This window comes from Podarcis liolepis, assembly GCF_965112155.1.
Source record: "Podarcis liolepis genome assembly, chromosome: 8".
NCBI classification, from domain to species: domain Eukaryota; kingdom Metazoa; phylum Chordata; class Lepidosauria; order Squamata; family Lacertidae; genus Podarcis; species Podarcis liolepis.
Window position 1 is genome coordinate 35,306,575 of NC_139560.1, and position 11,702 is coordinate 35,318,276.

Here is an 11,702-nt window from a genome sequence, read left to right on the forward strand (position 1 = left end):
GAATTTGGGGTGACCCAGTGCAAAAATCCTGAGGATCCATGTGGATCTGTGCTTTGTAACCACGTTTTTGCGCCATTGCGGCCCCATGAAACAGTGGCTATGTGATTTTTTTGGTGCAGGCTGTAGCCATGGACATGCTATGTGATCTGATGGTGAATTTTCGCCAAATGCTCCCTATAATCCTGATCTCAAAGGTTGTTCAGAACAGGCAGTCTTGTTGACTTTTTCTAGATCAGTTGGCAGCAAGATTCTGCTGCCAAAATAGCTCCTCCTTCACAGCCTGGGCAGTGAAAATTAAGCAGGTTTCTTAAATGCTGCCGCATGATGGCAGGATGTGAAATGATGGTTCTCTGTCTCTTGCACATTGATTCATATAGAACCAGGCATGTCAGTTGCAGTTGTGCTCTGCTGTCATTCAAAATACAAACTTTGTTTGCTATGGCTTCCTCCTGTCTTCCCATCATCCTCAGATTTATGCTTCTTCTTCGCATTTCCATGCTTGCAAGGTTAAGAGATGTAATGATTTACTGTAATTAAATCTCTCTTTCTACTTGCTTTATCATGACACATCTTAACTATACATTTCCCCCTTTCCACTGTCTGCAAGATGATGGAAATGACAGAGAGGAAAGATATTGCTAGAGAGTTGCACAAATGCCTGAAGGCATATTAATCTCAAATTAATCTGGAAAACATTAAAATTAATCTCAACATCTAATGAAGCTCTCAGTCCTTGGGATAGAACACTGTAGGGAAGGTATTTTTTTTGTTTAAACTGAAACAACTGCTGTTGGTTAAATAAAAGGCAAGCTTCTGAGTTTCATAAAATCTTTATCAGAGTACAAAGAGAATCAGGAAGTAATTTTAAACTATGCTTTTGTTGTTTGTTAAATCTGTTAGGCACTCTTCTTACAAAGTAAGTCAAAGTGATGCAGAATGAGGTTGATTAACATTGGGCATTGATTAACAAAGTCAAATTCTCTGTTGTGTGAATGGAAGTGAACCATTGATGCAACCCAATATTTCTAACCCAGTGGCCTCCAGTCTCCCTCGCCCTAGCATTCTTCCATCTATGCATTTGGAATCATTTCCCCACTTATTAACATGGACACATTCTCGATCTCATGTTCACCAAATTGTCAAAAGTTGCCTTTGTCAGTAGAGGGTACTAGCTGGATACTCCCAATTGAAATGATCTGTTCTTATTGCCAGAAGAATCTCATATAAGGAAGACTTTTCATGCAGACAAATATCTTCATCAAATGCATTTTAGCAAATTTTATGTTCATGATGTCTCTAGATACTGAATCTGTGAACTTCGGTCTGAATGATAGCAATTTAGCTGAATCCATTCTTGCCTTGAACCTTCTGTAACAGGTTGTTGTTTTTTATTTAAAAAAACCTTACCAAAAGGTAGTGAAATAAATGGACATTAGGTATGATACCCTATCACAGTTATTTTCTCCTGTTTTCATATTACCATAGTCAGGTTTGCAAATGTACTTTTTTTGTTAGCTTATCCAGTTTACGAACTTGACCACAGAATAGTGGCCATTGGAATTATGAAATTAGTAGCTCACCTGGCAGAGCACAGGACTATAGGAGTGCTGGCCACTTAAATCCTTAGACAGCCAGTTCAAATTTGATTTGAAGGAAATATTTTTTGAAGAAAGGCTGTAGCTCAGTGATAGAACACAAGCTTTGCATACAAAAGGTGCCACATGGAATCCTTGGCATCACCAGGTAGGGCTGGGGAACACACCTATCTGAAACCTTGGAGAGCCACTGCCATTCAATGTAGCCAGTATGGCCACTGGTCCCATCACCTCCTGGCAAATAGAAGGGGAAGAAATGGAGGCAGTGAGAGATTTTACTTTCTTGGGCTCCATGATCAGTGCAGATGGTGACAGCAGTCACGAAATTAAAAGACGCCTGCTCCTTGGGAGAAAGGCGATGGCAAACCTAGACAACATCTTAAAAAGCAGAGACATCACCTTGCCAACAAAGGTCCGTATAGTAAAAGCCATGGTTTTCCCAGTAGTGATGTATGGAAGTGAGAGCTGGACCATAAAGAAGGCTGATCGCCGAAGAATTGATGCTTTTGAATTATGGTGCTGGAGGAGACTCTTGAAAGTCCCATGGACTGCAAGAAGATCAAACCTCTCCATTCTGAAGGAAATCAGCCCTGAGCGCTCACTGGAAGGAAAAAACGTGAAGCTGAGGCTCCAATACTTTGGCCACCTCATGAGAAGAGAAGACTTCCTGGAAAAGACCCTGATGTTGGGAAAGATGGAGGGCACAAGGAGAAGGGGACGACAGAGAATGAGATGGTTGGATGGTGTTCTTGAAGCTACTAGCATGAGTTTGATCAAACTGCGGGAGGCAGTGGAGGACAGAAGTGCCTGGCGTGCTCTGGTCCATGGGGTCACGAAGAGTCGGACACGACTAAACGACTAAACAACAACATGACTCCATTTATGACAGCTTCCCATTTTCTGAATAGAATCAGACAGTTTGTGACTCACAAGTCCCAAATAGTTATGACGGCTGCAGTTGAACATAGAGTAAACTGTGTGCAAAGGGGTGCAATTTAATTCAGTATGCCTAATTCTGTGCAATATTGTGGTCATTGTGTTTTCAAGATGGTGCAGAGTTCAGTGAAAATGCCACATGAAACCCATTGCATAGGAGTGCACAAAGTATTTCCAAAACATTTACATAATTAAGGCAAGTTCACCTCCCCCCTTCCCGCAGAAATAAAGGCATCATGTATAAACAAGGTTCTGATAATTAATAAACAGCACATCACATTCTCTGGAACCATGCATCACTAGGGAATGATAATTATAATGATTCAGGTGACATAAGGTACTGAGTATGATAAACATTCTGGTGTACAAATTCATCAGTGAGGAAAAAACACATTTTATTGCTACATTTCTAATTGAGACTAGCCACTAAATCAAAGTGCATCCAGGTAGCAATTGTAGCAAGTCATTATTATATTTTTGCCTCTAAGTGCAACTTGTTGAGATATTTTGGGATATTTATGTGCTCTTGCAAGTCAATCAAGCCTTTTGATTCCCACTGGAACTGGAAAAGTACACTTAGTGCTGTATCAACTGACTTCAGAACATTGATAAACATTGCTAATATGCCAGGAGGACCAGAGGAAAAAGAAAACAAGGCTCTGGAATCTTTCAGGAAATGAGATCTCAATAGAAACTTTGTTTACTCTTGCATAACAAGTTGAGTCTGAATCACAGAATCATATAATCATAGAATTGTAGAGATCGAAGGGTCTCTGAGAGTAATCTAGTCCAACCCCCTGCAATGTAGGAATCCCAGCTACATCATACACGGCAGCTGGTAATCCAAAATCTGCTTACAAACCTCCAAGGAAGGAGAGACCACCTCCTCTCGTGGGAGTCTGTTCTGCAGTCAAACAGCTCTTACTGTCAGAAAGTTCTTCCTGATGTCTAGTCAGAATCTTCTACCTTGAATCTATTGATTGAATCCACAGCCTCTGGAGCATCCCTTTAGATATTTGAAGATGGCTATCATATCTCCTCTCAGTCTCCTCTTTACCATACCCATTTCCCTCAACCATTCCAGTTAAGGCTTGGTTCCCAAACCCTTTACCATCTTGGCTGCCTTCCTCTGCACACATTCCAGCTTGTCAATATCATGGCACCCAGAACTGGACACAATACTGCAGGTGTGGCCTGACCAAGGTAGAATATAGCAGAACTATTACTTCCCTTGATTGAGACACTATACTTATTTTGATGTAGCCTAAAATACCCTTAGCTTTTTTCCTGCTGCATCACACTGTTGACTTATGTTAAGCCTGTGGTCTACTAATATCCCTAGATCCTTTCCCCATGTACTACTGGCAAGCCAGGTGTTCCCCATCTTGTATTTGTGCAGCAGGTTCTTCATACCTAAGTGTAGAACCTTATATTTGCCACTATTGAAATTAATTTTGTCAGTTTTGGCCCAGTTCTCTGATTGGCTAATGTCATCTTGAATCTTTGTCTTCAGAGGCATTGGCTACCCTTCCCTATTGGGTGTACAGTAGTCTACAAATTTGATGAGCATCCCCTCAATACCTTCTTCCAAGTTGTTTATAAAGATGTTGAACAGCAATGGGCCCAGGACAGAACCCTGCAGTCCTCCACTTGTCACTTTTTCCCAGAGAGACGAGGAACCATTAATGAGTACTCTTTGGGTTCCATCAGTCAACCAGCTACAAATCCACCTAACATCTACCTCATTCAACCCACATTTTACAAGTTTTTTTGCAAGAATATCATAGTGACTTACTGAAATCAACAGTATAGGATCATAGAACTTTAGAGTTGGAAGGGACCAAGAGAGTTATCTGGACTAGTCCAACCCCCTACAATGCAGGGATCTTTTGCCCAATGTGGGGCCTGAGATTAATGTGCTCCATTGACTGAACTATCTAAGCCTAAGAACCACTTCTCTTTGAAAATACTTCAGCAAAGGCTAGTTCTGGAAAGTGCTATGCCACAATTAAGCTCCAGACCCATCTTCAGGAGTCATGCATGTTGTTGATGGAGTTCTCAGCAACCAGAGGGATGCAATATCATGGCAGTGCTTTTTAGCTTTCTTTGGGCTATTTGATAAAATCTTGGTCTTCACCCCATTTGGGTTTTCATTGTGTTCCAAGACAAAAGAGAAACTCTGTCCCTTGGCAGAAAATAGATGTTTTTGAATTCAGTGAGTCAAATATACCAATGCTAATGATCACTTTTGAATGCTGTTGAGGAAATGTATTTAGCTTGCATTTTTGAGATCTTGGCATTACACTGCTGAAAACTGGGAAATCCTTTTGACTCACAAAAATATGCCATTACCATTGCTTCTGAGCTGGATGTTTCCCAGGTTTTTTCCAAGCACAGACAGCTCTGTCCAGACCCATGTCTGCTTTTCCATATCACTGAAAAAACTATTATGGGCCAAGCAGTGATGTTCTGGCCTCCAGCCCTGTACTTTGTTACCAGAACACAGGGTCTGGCTCTGGTCTAAACAATCCCTTGATTAAGCTGAACTTAGTCATTCAACCAGAAAGAGGTAAAAGCCAAGGCTTTAACCTTTTCACTCATTTTAAAAAGGGGGTGGGCAGGCACTGTCCTGTTGCAGGGAGAAATCTTGAAGCCCAACTGAAGGGCCAGTAGGATCATCAGGCATGAAGTGACCTCAAGAGTGATGCAACCAAGAAAGGCCTGAGCAAGAGTCAGAAATGGATGCATGGTATAAAATAGGCAGGCTCTGAGGCCCGCAGCAAGGAGCAAAGGTGCAGAAGCGTTTATGTATTCAAAGGCAGACAGAGGTCACAACCCAAGTTGGCAATCAGAAAGAGGGAAGCAGGAACTAGGCAGACTCTTTCACACTGAAGACAAGTTGAAGAGCAAAGCGACCCTTTCACCCTTTGTGTTAGGCTTATGTAAGCTAGTACTACAACCTAGAGTTTGGGTTCCCAACACAACACTCATGGGTACCATGGAGTCCCCCTGATCCTCCCCATTTCTTAATGAGTACAAATTACTCACTTTTGGCTTGATGGAGGTGTTGCCCTTTTTTCCTCAGTGTCTTTTTTCCTTTGGGGTATGAGTATGTATTTTCCTATTTGGTGGTGGTGGTTGCTTTCTGAGCACTGCGAGTTTCTCTTTTGTGAGATGGGTATTTTGAGGCGCCGACAGCAACTTCTTAGGTTTCCAAATGTGTCCTCAATGCCTCAAAAGGTTGGAGGCCCCTGACCTACATGGTGCCATGGAATCCAAGAGGTCATTCTACTAGAAAAAAAACAGAGCAATGATGGTGCAAGAGATACAGTATCTGATGCTAACTTCTGGGAGCCCCAGTTTGAGGTGTCTTTGCTGGGGCTTTACAGTGGCCCACTAATGCAAGCAAGTTAGAGACACATTGCCAAGAAAGAGGAACTGCCAAAGGTCAAAAGGGGACACAAATTTGCCTAAAATATGCATCTGCTCATATATATGTATAGATACATATTTAGACATAATTACTCTAATTCATATAGAAATGAAATACAGGGTGGTTACTGCTCTGCAATGGGGATAAGACCAAATCCCATGGCAGAGAGAGGAACAGCCAAGTCTTATGGCCTGTACCTAGAGCAAACAATTGGGCTAAATTTTGATAAACAGATGCCTTTTGTTTAAATGGCCTTTTGCTTGCTATATCTAAGCTACCAACCCCAGCCCAGGACTGGTGTAGAGAATGTAAGCATTTCTAAGTAAAACAAATATCTCAGCCTGTCTCTACATTCCCTCAAAAAACAGCTATTCTGCACATGTCCTTGTATTCCAACAGCAGATTGTGTTGTGTATGCGGTCGAAGGGCTGACAGCAGAGCCAAGAGAACAAGCTTGGGTGCACATGCTTTCTGCTGTGGCTAACAGATAACCTGAGCCACAACAAAAGTGTCTTTCTTTGAACTGTTCTGCGAGGTATGTTGGAGCAAATTGCTTTCTGTTGTTATGCCGAAAAGTTCGCTCTCCCCTCCTCCCCGCTCCAACGACATCTTTCCCCCCTCCCCTTTCTTCATGACAGACTAAAGAACTCATTGGGGCTATAATGAAAGGCAGACCGCGCTCCCTGTCATGTCAAGAACGGTGCAGTCGGCAAAGTCGACATGATTTCATGGCTAATGATTCACTCGCTAATATCAATGTGGGCTGCAGTGAGGATAACCAAGTTGAGCTGTCTTAGATCAAATGATTCAATTAGGCCAGCTGTCCCTATTTGTCATGGCTCAACTCGCTTTCAAATTACCTTTCCAAAGTGCATACGTGCCTTAGCATAGAACTTAACAGCTCAACTGTTTTTAAAAAGCGGCTATTTAGGCACGGGTAGAAGAAAGTTGCCCTTTGTATTAGGCAGAGTTCCCCCCACCTGCTAATAAACACCAGCCACTAAACTAACCTTGCTTTAGACTGAGGTAGGAGTAACCCCAAACAATGCATCCTGCCAGTTTGGGAAATCCAAATGGTGTCGTGAGGTGGCACCCTCAGCATTCTTCAGGGAGGGCAATTGCCAGCCTGGCTTTCTGAGCCTCCTGCTTGAAAGAAGCAAGCAGCAGAGTCTTGTGGGCACCAGCAGGAGTCTGGCTGGTGCAAGTGACAAGCTGGTGAGATCACTCACTGGCAGGAGGTGGGTTTTCCTTTGGTGGAGGTAAATGGAAGGAAGCTTTGGAGAGTCTCTATCTGAGGGAGAACCCTTAAGTTAAGCTCTCTCTCTAGCTAAGGCTGCTGAGAGTGGGGGGACACAGGACTATTTGCTCTACCAGACTCAGAGCCAGCAGGGGTTCCACAGTTTAACATTTACTTTTAAAAAAGTAACCTTTGTAGAACAAAAGTTATTGAACAAAATGTGCAGGCATCATTCAAAACAACTGCTTTTAGCCAATAGCCAATAAGCAAAGTCAAAGCTGTGATTGACAAGTGTTACATAGAAAAATTGAGTAATATAAGTCCAAGGAAAGGTCCCTAAAATTGCTTTAGAATGCCCTAGGAATCCCCTTTTCTATTTTTAGAAGGAATTTCCTGGGTCAGCCTGAAGCAGTTTCATGGCTTATTCCATGGAACTCTCACAAGATCTCACTGGAAAAAGGCCACCTCTGCTTCATGGCGTCCTCCATGAATTTGTCTAATCCCATTTTAAAACTGTCTAAGATGGGGCTTTCCTTCACCTAGCGATGAGAGACAGATGCTCCCAAAATTGGCTTCATTGACTGATCAACCATACCCCTGTCTTTGTGTTCCTAGTGGCACATAAACTGGGAAACCATAGATAAACCATGATATCTTGAAACCATATTCACCTATAACACAGGGACAATAATGCTGGCCTAGCTAGCATTACTGAGCTTGTATATGTGAAATGCACTTAGAAATTACAGCAAATGCTAAATATTATCCTGCCATATTTCACAATATGTGAGCATAGCTTGCTAGTAAAGATACAGGGGCCCGGGGAATAGATGGCTGGCCTTGGAAGTTGGTGCTTGTTCCTTATAAAGGTGCTAGGCAGATTATGAATAATATCATACTTATAGTTTCTGTTTGGCACAGGAATTCTGTGATTGCAATGCCAAGCAAAGCTTAACCATTGTTCTTTGACAGGGTGGCAGGTAGAGGAATTATTTTCTCATTCCACTACAGAACAGTCAGGATTGGTTAACGTTATTTTCAATTAATAAATGTTGATCTGCAGAATGTTTAGAATTGGTTTAGAAAATGCTGGCATGGGGTGAGTGGGGGGTAGAAGGTACATCAGGATCTACTAGAAAATCCCTGGGTGATCTGCAGTAGATCAGAAAGGGTTTTTGACTCCCAGTTGTTTGAACAACAGTAACAATTAAAATGATTTATCCCTCATTTTATTATCCTGTTAGAATCCCTGATCTGTAATTCAGATATTGATTTGTACATGCTTATACAAGTGTATAGCTCAGTGGGTGGAGCTCATTGTACCTGGCCTACACCTGGTATATGGGGCAAGTATTAATCTGGGACCTGTGTGTTCTAGTACATTTGACTACTATTAGATTATTCTTGGGCTGAGACTAGAATTCCCCAGTGACTGTATTTTTCAAGAATTGTAGCTATGCTAAAAGGCAGAGAGCTAGCTTCAAATGACTATTGCTGTCCAGGCCAACAATAAGACTAAACTATAGGTTACCCTAGTATATGGTGCCACAGAAAAAGGCAACTTTGAAGCTAGTTAAAAAAAGAAAAAAGGAAGCAAAATGCAATGCATTAGGGCATGAGAAACATCTGCTGTGTGCCCTGATGCTATTATGTCCCACATTTCTTTACTCACTACCAGTGATAGCCAATGATATGGAGAGAATCTTAAGAAACACAGAATTTCATGAAATATGGACCCAGGTAAGTTATACTAAACATTACAGTAGATGAAGAGAAAGCTAGACAGGCAATTCCTGTTTTCTGTGACAGTTTCATGTTTAGGAGTAACATCTAGTTTGCCCCTTGGTTCCATCAAAGCCCAAGAGTTAGGCACAGTATCAATAGTGGAACAGAGCTGTTGTCCCTTCCAAGCAGAGGAGGGCTAATCAAAGCATCAAGACTGAGCAGAAACTTATAAACAGACAAAAGAAGATGCAGAATTATCTTTTGCATATAAAATAAATTCCATTTGTGCAATGTAAGAATACATACACAATGACATTAGACCAGAAAGGAACCTTTTTTGTAATATCAGATGCTCATTTGTTGATTTGAAGAAAAATCAAATAAAACAAGCATTAGGTCTGCCAAACATATATTGACTTACAATGCTAATGCATTTTGGATTTTTTCCTTGATCCAGTTTCATATGAAGAAGCAACTGAAACTGAATTTCTATGAGATGGAGGCTCTGTGGGTGATTGGGACAGTAACCTGATGTTGATGAGGTTGCATTCCCCTTGTAGGAGCAGGTAGGTAGTCTGGGAAAACAAAGTACTCAAATAGCTGCAGTACTGTTGACCAGCTAAGTGCTATGACCAGGGGTTGGCAACCACAAGCGGCCCACGGGAGTTGTTTAACTGGCCCACGATCTGCCCCAGAACCGAGCCGCCCACTTGGCAAGTCCCCGCGTGCTCCGCTAAACCGGCACAGCACGGGACAGGGACTCGCTTCTGTGGTGCCAGAAATTGCATGTGCACATGCACAGACACCGGACATCGCATCTGTGCAGATGCAGATGCCAGAAATCACAGGTGCGTGCACTCACACACATGCACGGCCCAGCCCAAGGAGGGATCTCTGCTGGAGTGAACCGGCCCAGGTGAGGTAAACCTTGCCTACCCCTGGCTATGACCATTCCACAGCAGGGATATCCTTGCTTCAATAATACATGCCCTGGGAAGTTTCTTGATTTGAATACTGCAATGTTCTCTGCAGGAGGCTGCCCTTGAGGACAACACGAAGCTGTAGCCAGTGCAGACTGAGGCACATTGACTTGTAAAATTATCTGTTGTCTGCTTTTATCTCACTTTCTTAATTTTGCTTCATCTTCTCATGGTTGGTATTTAAGGGGCAGATACATAAAGCTGATTTAGTTTGGTCCAAAAATCTGCATTGCTCAGTGAGACAACTTTCCCCTCTTTGGACTACAAACCTCTATGTTGCCTTAGAAACTCCTCCCTTCAGTTTCAAAGAAGTTTGCCATTTGGTATGAGGAGCTGCGGTTTAAGAAGAGACCCCTTTGAACACATGGAACAAGTTACACCGTTCTTTGGGTCCAGGCCAAAGTCTGGATTCTGATGCTTTTTTACTCTAGTGCTATAATGTTGTTCTTGCTGTCTTAACCAAATGTAGCCCTCTGCAAACATTTCCTTTCCTCCGTCCCCTAGGAAGCATCAACTCCCTCCCTGCATATCGAAACTTGAAAGCCTTGTGGATAGCTTAGCATCTGTACAACAAAGGCTTGCAAAGTGCTAATGGTGTGTGTTATGCTGTATAAATCTTTGCCTGCAAATGCTGTACAAAGCAGAAGTGAAAAGTGTAAAAACAGCAAAAATATGAAAACTGTAAAGATATTTAATGTGCAAAAAGAACCAACGAATGTGTGCCAGCTCAGCCAGTTGCCTGAGGGAAAATCTCTTGATGGGGTGGCGATTCAGCTGTCAAGGTGCCTGAGTGGACTTGTGGTCATCATAATGATTGGCTATGGACTGAATTCTTTCCCCACTACAAGAAGGCAATAAACAGAAAAGGTCAAATTTATTCAAATGAATCGACACACATTTTGGTAGAAATGCAGGCAGGCTCGTTAACCCGATTCACATCTTTTGTGTCAGGTTTCTAACATACCATACATCTGGAAAAATGCAATGATTTGTAAAAGACATAATGTGCTGTTTTTCCAAAGAGTTTGTTTGCAGTCTGTGATAAAACCGATGCACTTTTTAATAGAGATGGACTCTTAGAATTTGAAAGAGTCCTGGTCTATGGATAAAAACAATAGCAGGATAAGCTGAGTTAACAGGATAAGCACAATGCATTTTCAAACTGGAAATTGATCATCTCTTGCTTCTCTGCCTAGATTATTGGTGAAATCATAAAGGATGCTCTACAAATGATCTATTTCATTTTAAAAGGAATTGTGTTGAAGGTGCTGTCTGTCTGCAGCATCAATTCTTTTCTTTTAGCAAGTGCAGGTGGTGTTCTCTTTTTGAATCCAACTGTGTTGCCATCCCCCTTTATAAACTGTCAGCAGGCAAATGAAATGAATTAAAAAGCATCTCTCTCTCTCTCTCTCTCTCTCTCTCTCTCTCTCTCTTCGTTTGTGCTCATAAGGTGGGGACAAATGTGTTTGGTGGGTGGTCATCAGCAAGTTTCAAATAACATTGTTTAGGAACTGAACAACACTTGCAAACAGAATCCTGGGCTGGTACATTTGTGTCTCAATATGCTTGGCTTTTTTTTAAAAAAGAAGAAGACAGCTTTGTCTTTTAAAGAGGGGTGGGTGGGTAAGCAACCACTCCACATCAAAATCTGAGGATTTTGGAGGCCCCTGCTGTTGGGGGCCTTAGACCATTCATTTAATCACTAAATTAACTCTTGAGATGTCAGAATTCAGGATTAAGATAATGCTGCAGTTTCACAGCAATGAGTGTTGTAGCACTAAGGAGTTACAGGCAAA

General features: G+C 42.0%; 1 long non-coding RNA gene across 1 annotated transcript; it reads left to right on the forward strand.

Annotated features, from left to right (window-relative positions):
• The first annotated feature begins 6,387 nt into the window (after positions 1-6,387).
• Positions 6,388-10,783, forward strand: LOC310713637. The gene is made up of 3 exons (XR_014529372.1): positions 6,388-6,499; positions 9,384-9,492; positions 10,411-10,783. It is a non-coding gene; the product is annotated as an uncharacterized lncRNA (long non-coding RNA).
• Positions 10,784-11,702: the final 919 nt, after the last annotated feature.